The sequence below is a fragment of the Lytechinus variegatus genome, chromosome 2, assembly GCF_018143015.1.
Source record: "Lytechinus variegatus isolate NC3 chromosome 2, Lvar_3.0, whole genome shotgun sequence".
NCBI classification, from domain to species: Eukaryota; Metazoa; Echinodermata; class Echinoidea; order Temnopleuroida; family Toxopneustidae; genus Lytechinus; species Lytechinus variegatus.
In genome coordinates, this window is record NC_054741.1 from 36,051,195 (window position 1) to 36,066,842 (window position 15,648).

Consider the following 15,648-nt stretch of genomic DNA (forward strand, 5'->3'; position numbering starts at 1 on the left):
TTAAGGGTGCAAAGTCGCACTCCAATGTAGATGGTGCAAAATTGCACATTTTCTTTATATTTTTCTGTATATTGGATGGTCACCATTAGCATGATTAGCAAAATCTACCAATTAGTAGGATTTTATTATTTAGCAGGATATTTAAGGGGAAAATGACACCAAATAAGATTCCCCTCCCCCTTAGAAATTTGGTTTTTTAAACTTGTAAAAATTGCGATTCTTGTATGATTTTCAGAATTTTTAAGAAAAATATGATTTTAGGCCAGAAAATAGGATAATTTTTTTAGTATATATATTTTTTAAATTGAAGTTGGCAGCTCTGCATTAAATCTTTATTTAATGTTAATATCCCATGCGAATGAGACAACACACCGCATTTTTCAACAACTTGCACTTCTCACGATATGTTGCCATTTGTAGGTTCCAATATTAAATTTTGAAATAAGCACAGCGCCACCATGAATTGCATTCTTCACAAGATGAACATAGACATGAATAGCAAAAGCAATAACATAATCTTTCAGGAAATGCGATTATTGGTGTATCCCTCATGTTCTCTCTCTCTCTCTCTCTCTCTCTTATCTCAGCAAGACGCCATTTCTTGATCACGTGACTATACGAGACAGCGTAAGGCGCCACGCACGTGCTGAAAAGGTTGACAAAGAAAATCATCATAATATAAACTAGTAGGAACAAAATCGAATAACTTATCATTGTGAAATGTACATTAAAAATGATTACCCAATTAAAATGAAGACCTCACAAGTTAGAATTATTCAGCAAAAAAAATCGTTGATTACGTAACAGTGTTATGAAGAATTTTAGCTCATTGGAAAAAAAACAATATGAACTGACCCGTATCAGGAAAAAAATATAGAGTAGTGCTCCAAAAGAGTCACCGCAATTATTTTGTTATTCGATTTTTTTTCTTTTTCGTTTCATGGATTATACAATGTCGTAAAATTAAAACCATTTTACATGGGATATATTGGCCTATACACATTGGATAATAGAAATGACGCTGTCAACAATGGGTTGTAATTACAGCTCGTTCTGTTTGTTGGGGGGGGGTCGTTCGCAATGCCGAGAGATAAATAAGCAAGTTAATGATTGGTGTAATTCGACATTGGGACGCGTGTCTTCCCGGTATCCCTGTAATTATTGATTTAATGTTTCCGGTGTCTTTTTTTAATTGTCAGAGAAAAAAAATAGTGTCCAGCTTCTTTCTCCTGTAGATGTGCCCGACAATCTAGCATATTTGGTGGTGCTTCACATATTTTAGAATGGTACAAACTTGAAAAAAAAAATGACTGCACTCTGAAAATATTGGGTAAAAGTGCTCCATGACGGTAATCATGTGTCTAACCAACATTGGACATTTCTTTTGGGCATTTATTAATTTATCCAGTGTGATGAACATTTTGCCCATTCTAAAGTAATTGCTACTTATTTTAACCTTACTGGACAATGCACTTCCCGCACTGGGTAAAAAAACTGTCCCAAATTGGTTGGGAACAATTACCCTCGTGGTTGGAATAAAATTTACCCAATATGTGTGGGCATATCATATAAACTGGTAAGCAGGGTAAGCTGGTTTCAAACGAGTCTTGTTGTTGTGATTAGTTTCTACAAGTTTGAAAGACAGTTTGGCGTTGCATGTATCGTGGGTATAATTATAGTGACGTTCAATACCGGTGGATAATATTAAATTTATGTTAGAATCGAATACATATCTGATCAGTCATGAACATTTCCGGAACAGTTAACTACAGCAAGAAGACACACAAAAATAAGGGGAAAATATACAAGGGAAAGAACAAGACTTGTCAAAATAACCGAAAGGGTAAAAAAGGAACAATTATGAAAGGAAAATCAAAGTTTGTCAAAATAAAGAGGTCCGGTGGTATTCCTGAACCAGGGGTGCTCTTCGAAATTCCTGGGCAAATATTGAATGTTTGTAGAAGTCACGTCGGTGTTTGTTTGCACCAGGTAATCTAGAAAATAGCTTTATGATAGCAAAAACATCCGATCCGGAGAGGGATGTTTGCATAAGTGATCTCATCAATGATTTTCAGACCTTCGAGCCGATCGTGCATCTGTTTGTGCTCGGTAAATCGGATGGCTCCATTTATATGTGTTGTTTTGCAGCGCACCCGTTTCGGGACATATCGTGAAGATATACGTACAGTCCCACCAATGAGACCGACTCCTAACCGACCGATGGCCGGTCTGTCATATAATGAAATAACTTTGATCGGTCTAGAGTCGGTCTTGTGGGTGTGCATGTAGCATTGAACATGTATTTATTGTATCCTTCTTTCTTAATGTCGTAATGACTAGTGCAGGTCGAAAATTTCCAACATGTCTTTTACTTAGCGCCTTTTTAAAAGTTAGTTTTGTGTTAATTTTTCATCTGTTATGCCAAATCGCTTGTCATTTAAATATTTGCCATTTTCCCTGCATGTTTAAATGGCATCTAAGTGATAACATTGATTACACAAATTATTTTGGGTATTCATGGTGTAAGTCTGAAATCGTCCAAAACCCTTATTTTATTCGTTGTTTGTTAATATGATTTCAATTTTTATTCGTCATTTCTCTTTCAAATGCGATCATTTCACATAGATCCCAAACAATGATGCTATTATATGCAGTATACGATGTACAGTGTATTTTGAATTCACATGTTCATTTGGTTGTTTCCTATCATTCGTCATAATTGATTTAATCATCATATTCTAATAAAGAGGGGGAAATGTACATGACGAGTCCTCTATCCGTAATAACGGAGTATTCCTCAGTTTGGCGCCTGTGCACAGAGAGCCGTACTGTGGCGCCGATTCTCCCACGCCGATGGCGTCTTCTTCGCTTGGCCTTATCCAGATATCTGGCCCGGGAAAAGATTCATGACCGTGTCAAGGCAAAAAAATAGACAAGCATTCCACAAAAATATAGATGTAGTGTAGGAAATATATTGCAGGAAATGGGGAGAGGAGAGGGGAAAGAAAAGGTGAGAAAAGTGGAAAGAGGGATGATAATTATGATAGAGATAAAAAAAAATACAAGGAAAAGGCAGGATAGCGTTTACACAGTTTGATACCATAATACCACTAACGTGTAAAACATAAATGTATGAAATATGGCATCTCTTATAGTTCACACTAGCGTACCTACCGGGGGGCAGTCTGCCCCCCCCCCTGACGAGCCACAACCCATGCAAAGGACGTATCCCTCCCCCCCCCCCCCCTGACGACCATGCAGACTTTTTTTTGCTTGTCAAATTTTTAGGCGGACGTTTTTGCCCCCCCCCCCTGTGGAATATCCTAGGTACGCCACTGATAGTTCATTATTATACTACATGTATCTCTTAAAATTGAAAAATGTGATACGATTATAAATGGTGGAGTGTGCATGAATAAGATAAACTCGTTTCACGTTAATCTTTATTTTCGAAAAAGTTCACAGTAACCTCATTTAATTTGAAATATAGATCGCTGTAAACTGACTCAGAACGGTCCTTCGTTCATCTTTGATTTATTTTTTCGCCGTTCAGACAAAAATATGACTTCGAAATCTGAAGTATGTAAATCGTATCCCTTTGCGTGTTGCACACTATCATGTCTATGATCAAGCCTTTGACCAAAGAAACCCGTAACACCCCCCCCCCCCCCATGCACCCTCATAAGATTATGGGTATCAATCACAATACCATCTATCGCCTCCGCCATCAACAAAAGGTACCTTAATAGAGTCGTATCGATCTATTGGTTCCGGATTGCAGGGACTTGGACAACCACACAATGCTTGTTCTAATTGGGCAGGGCTCAGCTCATGTACCTGTATTGTCCCACAGAATAGCATTAAGTCTTTGGGCATGGGATACTGGTATCCCGTGAAGAAAAGGGGATAGGGTCTTAAAGAATAGTCTTATCTGTCATGTCTGTTCCTTTTTCTTCTTTAACATGTTTAAGGAGGGCAATATAGTGGGCCATGCTGTAAACATGATATAATACATATTTTGATGCACACAGAGAAAGATGTGACTCAAGCAGCAACCGAACTTTAAGATTGGGAAGGTTATAAATTATGAGAAGGATTAAGGGCATATGTAGTTGAATAATAGAAAAGAAAAGGAACCACACGCTGCTATAGCACTTTTCGTCCATAAGAGTGTTTTAACGAAGTAGAGCAATACTATGTACCTGATGGAAAATATCAGTCTTACATTAATTTGCTTTCACATCCATATCTACCACAGATGATGGTGATATAACAGAAAAAGGAGAATAACTCTTCTATGGGAGTCAATGTGTATTTGTTTTATTTTTCATTCATGAACATGATTTAGATTATCTTCCGGATTATTAACATCATAGTTATATCGCATCATCTCTATAGGTGAAAATTAATAATCGACATACTGAACGAAGGAGGGTTGAATTGCCCGAAATATAAGACGTTCTAAAAGTAGCGTAATCAGCAACGCATCTTTTCTGTCTTATGATCATTCTGACTGCTCATAAGCAATGGAAGAAAAAGCAAATACGGAATTCACACTAACAAGAGGGTCATTATTGCTCCGTATAAGTAATCATTTTTTTCCCCACCAAATTCTTGAAGATTGTATCACTGCCCTTGTTTGTTATTTCCGTTCCCAAGAACACCATCTTACGATATAATCATAACCAACATCGTTGATTAGGGATTGTTCTCGTGAGGCTTAAAACTTAATGCTGGATGAAGTTCATGGAAACCAACAGCAGGGGGTCGGAATACAATACTCCGTACCTCAAACGGTTCCATTGCCACTTGGTCTACTCCCACTTTGCACACGTATTATATATGGTGTCATCAATTCAATTCAATTCAATTTTCAATTCAAATCTTTATTCAATTTCCATTCAAAACATAATACAAAGTAATATAAAGTATATAAATTAAGTAAAATTTTACAGACGAGCATTCTTACTTCGTTTAACGAAAAACAGTATAATATTGAGCATAAATGGAAATGAGGGAGGTCCACTAAAAGCAAAGCTTGAAAGTGTGGACCCCCGTGGAAATGAAGAAAATATTTTCGATTTATTCATATATATATAGGAAAGAAAAAAGAGATGGAACAAAAATTTCGAAATCATATTATGTAAACACAATTACTGAACAAATGCAAAGCTATTATAGTATTAACACACGATTGCATGCAGTTCGACTTAAAAATCATTTGCTCTATTTGCCACTTAACTCATTTACTGTTTCGTCTAATTTCTATTTTTAGGCTAATATCATCTGGTCTAGATATCGAGTTGGTCTAATACCATCTCGTCTATATGATTTGATGTAGTTTATGATCTAAATTTTCATTCGACAAAGTGCAATTAATGTGGAAATTCAACCACCTGGGCTTTAGGCAGAATGCAGTCAACCCGAGTGAGTATTAGACCAAGTGATGGTTGGAACAAATGTTGATTACACAAAATTGACACAAATTTCCAAAGTACTTAGCAACTATGCACATTATTGTGTGTCACATTAGCACCAGAAACGCGAACATGTCAGAAGTCGGAGCTAAAATCTACTGTTTTGATTTTACGAACGCAATTATCTTATCCTAAATCCGCTTTGCATTCAAGCAGTTTTATATGTTATTTTCTTATCACGGAAGTATACAAATATTCCCGAAAAGAAAGAGACGTAAAAGCAATTTTTGTTTAATTATGTGAAAATACGAATGATCATGATAGTCAAATATAATCTTAATTTATATCATTATGTCCATTTTAACTCGACTATGAGTTCAAACAGTATTTCACATTGCCTTTTTAAGATTTGGTGACGATTTCGTGACGACAAAAAAAAACATCCGGCTAAATATCATGAATATGGTACAATATTATGTATGGGAAATTCTTATAACCACTTGAATCCACTAAATCAAGATCTGTTTTATAGTGAGACTTAATTTCTCTCATCTTTATGAAATGTTTCAAATAACTATCATATTATCGTATTCTCTAAAGAAATAAGATAACTAAAACAAAAAACTGGGCGTTGTGGCGTGCGCCTGTAATCCAAGCTGTGGGGAAGTTACAAATTGATGCAGAGGTTCGAGCCCTGGTCACGTCTTTCGGATGGTGACGTTAAAGGTCGGTCCCAGACGTAAATAATCATATCTGATTGATACACGTCTGACAAAACTCAAATACACACACACCCAATGTTGAGTAAAAAGTAAACATGCCCGTTTGTTGGGTAAGATTTTGTCCCATATCAGGAAAAATACATGGGTAAAATTCAATGCAACTTTGGGTAAAATAAAAAAAAATTGGAACATTTTACCCCCAAACATACATATTTTTAATCTAGTATTGTTAACATGTTCTTATAGAGTGTAGGGCCTTTTACTGGTATTGCTGGCGTGTTAGACAGATTTTCAAAGCAACATTCCACAATGCATCGGATGAAAACTCTTAAACACCATCATGATTCTGCAGAGAGATAAATGGCGGTTACTGTATTTGAACCAGGAAACTATAAAAAAAAATAAGCAAGAAATTTAGTCAGAGTTTCTGAAACATGTCAAAAAGAAAATTAGGTCAGTGGGAATCTGAATCCTTTGGAAAATGAATTTTTCTAAATAAATATTTTTCCTCTTTTTTCTTATCTTTTCTTTGAGGCTGTAATAATTTAGCATTCTATAAGCATTCTTCTCGTTCAATATCAGACATTGCGATACATTTGAATAAGAAGATGATAAACGAACAAAATGTTGAAGATGTTTTTTGCATCTGCTTTGCTTTTCAACATTCAATCTGGGAGGAAAGAGGTAGGACCTGTAAGAGAGAGAGAGAAAAAAGGGAAAACGTTACTTCCTTTTCTTTTGTGGCGTCGAAGAATAGCGAAGAATGGGGGTTTTCTGCATGGTTGGCGGGCTTTCTTTAGGGGTAGTTATTGAAGGCGGTCAGGTGAAGCAAATGAGAGCTGCTTGTATTGTCCAAGAGTGCTGGTGGTTTGGACTACCTCAATGGGCGACCTGCTGGCAAGTTAGAATGGGCAAAGCTACGGGTGTGCGGTGCCCTTACAACCCGACAAATCTCTACAGGCAAGAAATTCTCCCAGGATTTCATAAATCTCGTTGAAACGGCGAAATTTTAACTGGCAAGCAAATCACTGAGCGAATTCATAGCATTTCACACAGGTCATTTTTAATGTAACATGATGAATGGAAATATTATTTTTTTCTAGAAGGGAAGGAAGGGGATATGGAATGATATGTATACTGACATATCCACTGCACAAATAAATCATCATTTTCTTTCTAGAAAATGACATTTTTGAGAATTAGTGTTACAAGACATGAATTATCATGAATGGAGGAGCTGCTCGTTTGTGACGCCACAAAATTCAAGTTTTACAACTTTAAAACTTAGCGATTCATTGACAGATTTTCATCAAACCTTCACTAATAGTATTTTTTCTGCTTATAATTAAATCCAACTATTTGTCAGGCCATTGTCACCTGACAATTGGTATTCCACTGTGTTTGTTACCTTCGTTATTTTGACAACCTGATGAACTTAAGTATGAATTTATCACTGGCAATATCTTAAAATAAGGATTCACTCTATATCTGAAGTTAATACCTACAATTCAACTGGAATTACACCTGAAAATAATGTAAATGAAAAGAAGAAATTTTATACTTTTTATGGTAAGAAACATGACGTGAGAATGCTTGTTGGCGGCCTTTGTAATTCTTTTTTTTTGCATGTAAGAAGATGTTTGCCCCTCCGGACTAGGTTTGCAAGATACGTCACTGTGTGTGATTGGCCCTATCTATTCATATAAAAAATGTACTTGAAAACAATGGCGGAATGAGCAGAAAAAATGAGGGGTGCAACGTGTGGCATAACGGCCAGACTCTAAAAACAAATCAGTAAAAAAATGACTAGTTAATAGGGTCAGCTGGGAGCGACTGTTATTCTAGTCATATTTGACTATTTTCTAGTCATATTTTACTAGAAGGGAGTTATTTCTGACTAAAATATATGTCAGAAATTCGAATATCAGTGATTGCCATATCAGTTGCACCCAGCTGACTACTAGTCTAGTCAATTTGACTGATTTGTTTTAAGAGTGTAACGGGATATAATTCTAAAACAGGTTATGAGCAAAGCGCGCGAGCAAAAAATGTGAAATTTTATTTCATTTCCCTGTCGTTTTTTTTCTTGGCCGTGGAGCTTTTGGGTATTCAGTGCTTCGAAGGCATCCATTCCCAATCCATGCACCACTAAGGGATTCGAAACCTTCTTCCTACTGGTTGAAGATCAAATCAGTTAGAGGACTGCATGACAAGGTGGGCTCAGTTGTCGCACGTGTGGGGTAGAAAAACGAAGTTGAAGGATAAGTAAACACGGATCATGTTCAATGATGAAGTAGAGAATAAATTTCATTAACTGCTTTTCAAGTGTAATGCAATTCCGAGCAATAGCAATCTATCTTCATTATAGTTGCATTTTTAACTTTTTAAATACACCTGATATAGTAGCAACGAGATTATGCTGACCCCCCCCCCCCTCTCCCCCTCTCGCTCTCTCCCTATTTCTTTTTGGTGACAAGGATAGATCTTTAATTACAAAAAAAATCTTGTGTCAAATACTTCATGTTGGTCGGAAGCCTAGACTCTACAGGGGGCGATGTCTGACGTCAAGTCATTGATGAAATAACTAAATATTAGTTTCAATTTAAGACGGCTACAACGCAGATATCATAATGATGAATGCGCTTATTCTAAACCAAATACAGGGATGTACTGGTGATGGGTATCACCGTGGACTTAGTAGGTCCATTTGTAATAGTATTTATTAAATCCATTCAGTTCAAATCATACAAGTAATGGAACATTGCAAATATATATATATTGCAATATAAATCAAACAAATGGCAAATAAATATTCATAATACAGAAAATATTTTACAGAAATCATAGTATTTGACAAATTAATATTACAGGCGGTTAATTTATTCATGAAAAATCAATAATAATAAAAATAGTACTGACAAAAATAACAACAGCAATAATGATAATAAAAGTGATAATGGAGATTTTTAAAAATCCGTGTTCATGCATGCATTTACGGTGGTCTGAAATAAAAACTACCAGACATATTAATCTACTTTTCCTTCATTGAAGAAAACTAGTTCAATATCAACTGGTCGTATTGATATTCAATCCACCGCTGCTATGACTATGAAAAATCCGATTGTAATTTTACACTCGGAAGTGATTAATTTTGCTCTCTTTTGGAAATTGAAAAAAAAGGAAGAATAAGAAATAAAATTGTAGTATAATGTGCATGTGGATGTGGCCTGGAATTAATTCCAAAACACGCATAAAACGAGTGCCACTGAATTCGATTATATTACATATTACCCGCTATCACCAGAGTACAGATGAGGGCATGGACCCCACCCCCAAATAATAATGATAATGATAAATAAATATATAATAAAATAAAATAAAATAATAAAAAATAAAATAAAGTAAATAAATAAATAGATAAATAAATGAATAAATAGATAGATAATTAAATAAATAAATGAATGAACAAATAAATAAATATGTAAATAAATAAATGAAAAAATAAAAGAATAAAAAATAGAATTGAAAAAAAAAGAAATTCAGGGCCAAGACAAAAAAAGAGAACAGAAAAGAAAAGGAAAGGGAAAAAGTAATATAATTTTTTGCACATTATATTAAAATCTATTTTTTATACCAAAAAGGTAAAAAATACTCGCTTTCTTCGCTCGCTCCGAATTTTAGAACTTTATCCCAATACTCCTGTCCCTTCATTTATTGTTACTCATTTATTCTTTTTTTTTTGCCCATGATGTTTGTTGCCGTCCAATACAAACTCAACAAACTTTGAGCATTGACATTGTCTTCATGTGACCTTCTTGTATACCTAGATAGGAAATAAACAATTTAATACTTACTTGTATATAATTATCTATTTTAAACCCAATCCAAGGTAATAAGACGCACTGTAATGTCCCGTTGCATGTTTTATATAAAACTAACTTATTGCATGACATCATTGAAGATAGAGAACTTAATGTTTTCTCAGTATGAATTATTTATATATTCATGCATTCTCCATCTGAAATTATTTTAAATATTTTCTTATTGGAACCCAATGATACTCCAGAAATATTGTTTTAATCTAAACGCATATTGACAAAAAAACGCATCATTTACAAACCTAGAAATAGCGATTAAAATCTTTACAATATATGAAAATAAATGATGATTGCATCGATACATTGATTTGAATACATGCTTGGTTGAATAGTTTAATCAACTGTTTCTTTGATAGAATCATATTATATTTAAACCCTATTTACATCTATATTATATCTATATGGTAAAACAATAAGCATCGCACTATTCATATGTAGATTATATAGCATGTTTACATTTTAAGCCATTTTTTTATATTGTACTGGCCTCATGGAAGACCACACTGTAAAAGATATTGGGTGAAATTGTAACCAGCATGAGTGTAATTATGTGTCCAATCAATTTGGGCAGTATTTTACCCAATATGGGAAGTGTATTGTCCGATAAGGTTAAAAAATAAGCAGCAATTACTCTATGATGGGCAAAATTTTAATCACACTGGATAAAAAAAATACCCAAAAGAAATGCCCAATGTTGGTTGGATACATAATTACCCTCATGGAGCATTTTTACCCAATATTTTTTAGAGTCAAGCAGCAACAACTAAAGTTGCAGCTGAAAATGGGTTTCCAGTCGTAAATTTACATTGGCGTTTGTATACGTTCGATTTGTAAATTTATATGATTTGTTTAGCATGCGGAAATAAACAACAGTATTCTATCGCTCACTTTTTTTCATCTTACATGAATGAGCTGAGATTATAAACGCAAATGTAAAGATCAAATGAAACTTGTTTCCAGCCGATCAGACAGACGCACAGATACTAAGAATTTACGTTTTTTTCTTTTTTGTAGTGGCGTTTAAAAATCAACTATTTCTGATATGGGCCCCATGGATTCTAGAAATAATGATTATATCTGATATAGTAAAGAGTTTTGTACTCATTTCACACCTTATGATCCCTGATTGTAGACACCTGCTCAACCTTTAAAATAGCGGTGGATCAAAGCCAAAATAAATTACAAGTGGAACAAAGGGTATATCACAAAATCATTGTTTATTACGAGCAGTTTTATCTCTTCAGACAAACAAACAATATTTTGATTCTATTTTCAGTGATTCTATTTATCACACTTCCTTGCTGCAGCTTCCCATTTGGAAGAAATACAATACTGTCAGTATGATGTTTTTAATGTTTTAAAGAAATAAATGTTTGTGTTCTTTGGCGATTTCAGATTTCCTTGGAAAAAACTTGTAGACGGAAGAAAAGGCTAAGAACAAAGGTACAATTTTTAAGCACTTTTCAAATTCCACATTGGAATCTCCTTATTGGGTGCAATTTTTCATCCAATTGAGCTGTTGGCACATTCAAGCCTGTCAAGAGTTCACTTAGTGACTTTTGACACTACAAAGCATATCAAGAGTGTGAAGTTGTACCCTTTAGTAAAGTAAAGGTACAAATTTGCACTCTTTTGAATGCGAAAAAAAGTCTGCAACATTTGATGTGAAAACTTGCACAAATTGGTGCACAGAAGTATAAAAACATTATCAACAAGGTGCACATTTTCACTTTATCTTATGGGGTGCACAATTACAACCCAAATGATGCTCACTCTATCTTGTGACATTTAGGGTGTGCATTTTACATGATTACAGAATAGCCATGAGTAATGTTGAATTTAAGTAAATAAATATATATATTATCTCTAAGAGTTCATATTGTACCAGTTATCCCCAAGAACCAATATTTTTTCTTCAAATGGAATGGTAGATCAAATTTTACAGCAAGTGAATACTTATCCCAAAATGTAAATGCAAAAATGTGTCTCTCAATCATCTTTCTATGTGGAATTTTCTACGATAATTCAAACTAAAATGGGACAATATTTTAGTCACTCGTCATCTCGCAGAGGAAGCATTCCATCTATTTCTGACACATCTGACTTTTGGGTTACAAATAGTTCATTAAACTAGGATTATCGGAACCCAATCTTTTGAAGCAATTCGTCTTTCGGATGAAAACGAACCGATTCAAGTGTACCCAAACGTTAAGCTGTTTACGAATTTTGTCTCCTCCGCGTTATCAGTCCGTGAAAACAACCGAGATAGCAAAACCCATCCAAAACTAGTCATAGCCTATCATCCATCAATTCTTTGTATTTATCGATATATTTTGTTTATGATCATAGCTTTTTGTAAATAAAAATGTTGCCCACTTTCTGGCATCTACGACGGACAAATCAATAGAGAAATAGAGTGTAGATCATGTAGGAAGGTGTAGCAGCTATGGACCTTACGAAGCCATGACGTACGAAATTGTACAGAATTTAGGAGTGTCGTTAATAGAGTTGACTGTCAATCAAAAAGAAAATAAATATCATTTGTTTGGAAGTAGGCTAATATAAACCTATTTTCTTCAAATTCATTTTTTTCATTTGCTTATGGATGTGTAATTAAATGAAATCGCGTCTGTAAACAAAAATAATTCATTTCTTTATTACCACGATTGCCTCCTATAGATAAGAAAATAAGGATAGGGGTCAGGGAAGTCACACCGAAAATGAATATTATTTGATAATAAGCCTAGCAATTCGAAGAGCATTCTACATGTTTAAAATCGATGTTCTTTAAGCATATATGATACTGCTAATGCCATGATAAGAGTTTTTCATGAAATACACATTGAAAAAAAAAGAAAATCAAGATTACAATTACAACAAGTAACTCAACAAGAATCCTTGTTTGTTTATAATATGCAATCAATTTCTTGCACTCTTTAATTTCATGTGTCACTTCAATGTACTTATCATACGATTCTTGCTTCGTCCACGACTTCAAAGTTTGCCAATATTTCCCCAGCTAAAGGGGATAAGTCTAATTTAGTATCACTCGCTGAATGTATATCATTTGTATAAAAATGATAAATCTCTCTGTTAGTTCTCCGCTTTTTTTTTTTCTTGTTTCCTTCGCCAGGTACAGTTATATTGTGATTTTCTCCATTCATAATGCTTGCGCATTCATTGCAGTGTGTTCATCTCTTTCCTGTAGTGACTTTGACAAAAAAACCTTATTCGATTTTCACAATACCTTTTAACCCGCAGTATACAATGGTTTCAATGGACGCCATTGAAGAGGCAATCCCTCTATTCCTGCCGACGGAATAAAACATGAAAAAGTTGGTAATCACTCTAATTTATCATTCATTTGTTGGTCGAGTCATTTTTCATGAGTTATTTTCATCATCTTCAGCCCTTCTTCTCTGTTCGTGTGGCATGTCGTGTGTGTCATTTTTTCTAACGAAAAGCTTGCCTTGCCGCGCTTAAAGGGATGCTCCGGGCTGATTTTAAGCATTTTGTTCTGTGAATTTTACTCTGTTTATTTAGATATATTTAGATATAAATATTTTCAACCCGGAGCATCCCTTTAATGGAACTGTTAAAAACTGCATTCAGGATCTCAAAAAGGTTTTCTCTTGAAGCTTAATTGCAAACCTTAAAGTCAGACAGGAATCACCTGGGGAGCGTTTCATCAACATTTTCATCCGACAAGTTGTCAGATCTGACATCTTTCTCTGATGTTGATTGGCTGAGAGGTACTGTTACTATGGTAATTGTCGGATAAAATGGGACATGTCGGATAAAACGTCCGACAAGTCCTTTCATGAAACGCTCCCCAGAAAACTTTAAGCTAGTCGGTCGCCTTATGCTGCGATAATGATGACTACAGACTTAGCGCCTAAATAGATAATCACTTATTGCAGGAGCATGACTTGTAATGATGCATAAGGAATGAAATTTTAAGTGTTTCCTCTGGAAACTTTATTGCATGCACTAAAAGCATGTAGGACACCACAACACAGATTTTTTGCAAACCTACAGATGTCAGGGGACAGTTCTCCCTCCCCCGCACACTCACACAAATTAGGCCTAGGCAGAAGCTCCTTTTGGGCTAGGTAATTAACAATGTCATAGGGTATGTAAACTTCCGAGTGTCTCACCTATTGTTTTGAGATCGGGGGCCGTTTCATAAAGCTGTTCGTAAGATAAGAACGACTTTAAGAACGACTGGTTAACCTTTACGTGCTAAAAACTCGCCAATGAATATACCATTTACCACAAGAAAGGCTCACCAGTCGTTCTTAAAGTCGCTCTTAACTTATGAACAGCTTTATGAAACACCCACCGGGAATATAGAATTAATCAATATAAACCTAAACACAAGAGTAAAATCAAGTCCATTGATCTAAATGCAAATTCATCGATTTTCACGCGACTGAAATTACCATTACATTGTACTCAGCGGAACCATTGCTTCTTACCATCTCTGATTTATTCTTCAATGTCCACCTGGTCATAAATGGCACTTCTCAAAAGTAAAGTTACATAATTCTTTCAAATTGTACTCTTTCACAACCTGCCCGTGGGCTGGCAAAATTGAAATTTCGATTAAAGAAAGAATCCATAATAAGTCCTATATTCGGATCTCTCTTCGTGTGTTCTTTTCAAGTATGCGGGTGTCTTTGATGTTTCAAATTTCCATCCTATATACACGGATGAAAATGATTTCAGCTACCTTTTATATCTAAATACCTATAGGTAAACAGAATTGAGCTATGTACTTCTCATCTCAGTGAAAGGAGGATTATTTGGTGTTTTACACTATGGAAATTATCATGATTAGCCTAAGAGTTGATTTGCGAGGCACTTTTGTCACAGGGCGTGGTGGGCATGGTGGGTGGCTGTGCGTAGGAAGAAAGAGCTTGCATTCTTTAAAAGAGGACCTACTTTCCTCGCAAAATCATTAACGACGAGTACCATAATGGATTGGCTACTGTGGGGGATATTTTCTTTCATTTACTCCTATTCTATTTGATAATCAGATAATTAGGGTGATAATAATAAGTATATCCGGTAATAAGGGAAATTCAAGAGTCGATTCGTTCTCTTATCCATCAAAGACATTTGTACAAAATGGAAACCAAAATAATCTTAAAGGAAGTAAATTAACAGGAGTGTAAAAACCGGATAGGTAAGTGTGAAAAGGCCATTTGGGGGTACAAAAAAGTGAAGGGGTTTTTATTGTTGCTGTCGTACCTATTATATACGATTTTCAGACTCAATCATTGAGATGAGACGGGTAAAATGAAAACATGAGACATAAAAATCGGTGTCTTTGTATAATAGAGCTTGTTCCATTAAATTGTTGGTTTTATAATTTTAACATTCTCTATGCGACAGCGCAAAGTGCAAAAGAACAAAACATTCCATATATCGATATGATTTTAGGCGTGCAAGGTGTGCAAAGAAAATTAGTGGTACTGAAAATTCAGACTTAATAAAGTCTTCTAGATCGCAATGGCGGAATTCGGCAACCCACCAATGAAGCCTTTGTCGCAATGCATGTGAATCAGAAGATGTATAGTTTCTAACAGTAATTATTCAGGTTCAATTGCAATGTTTTTTTAAACCTAT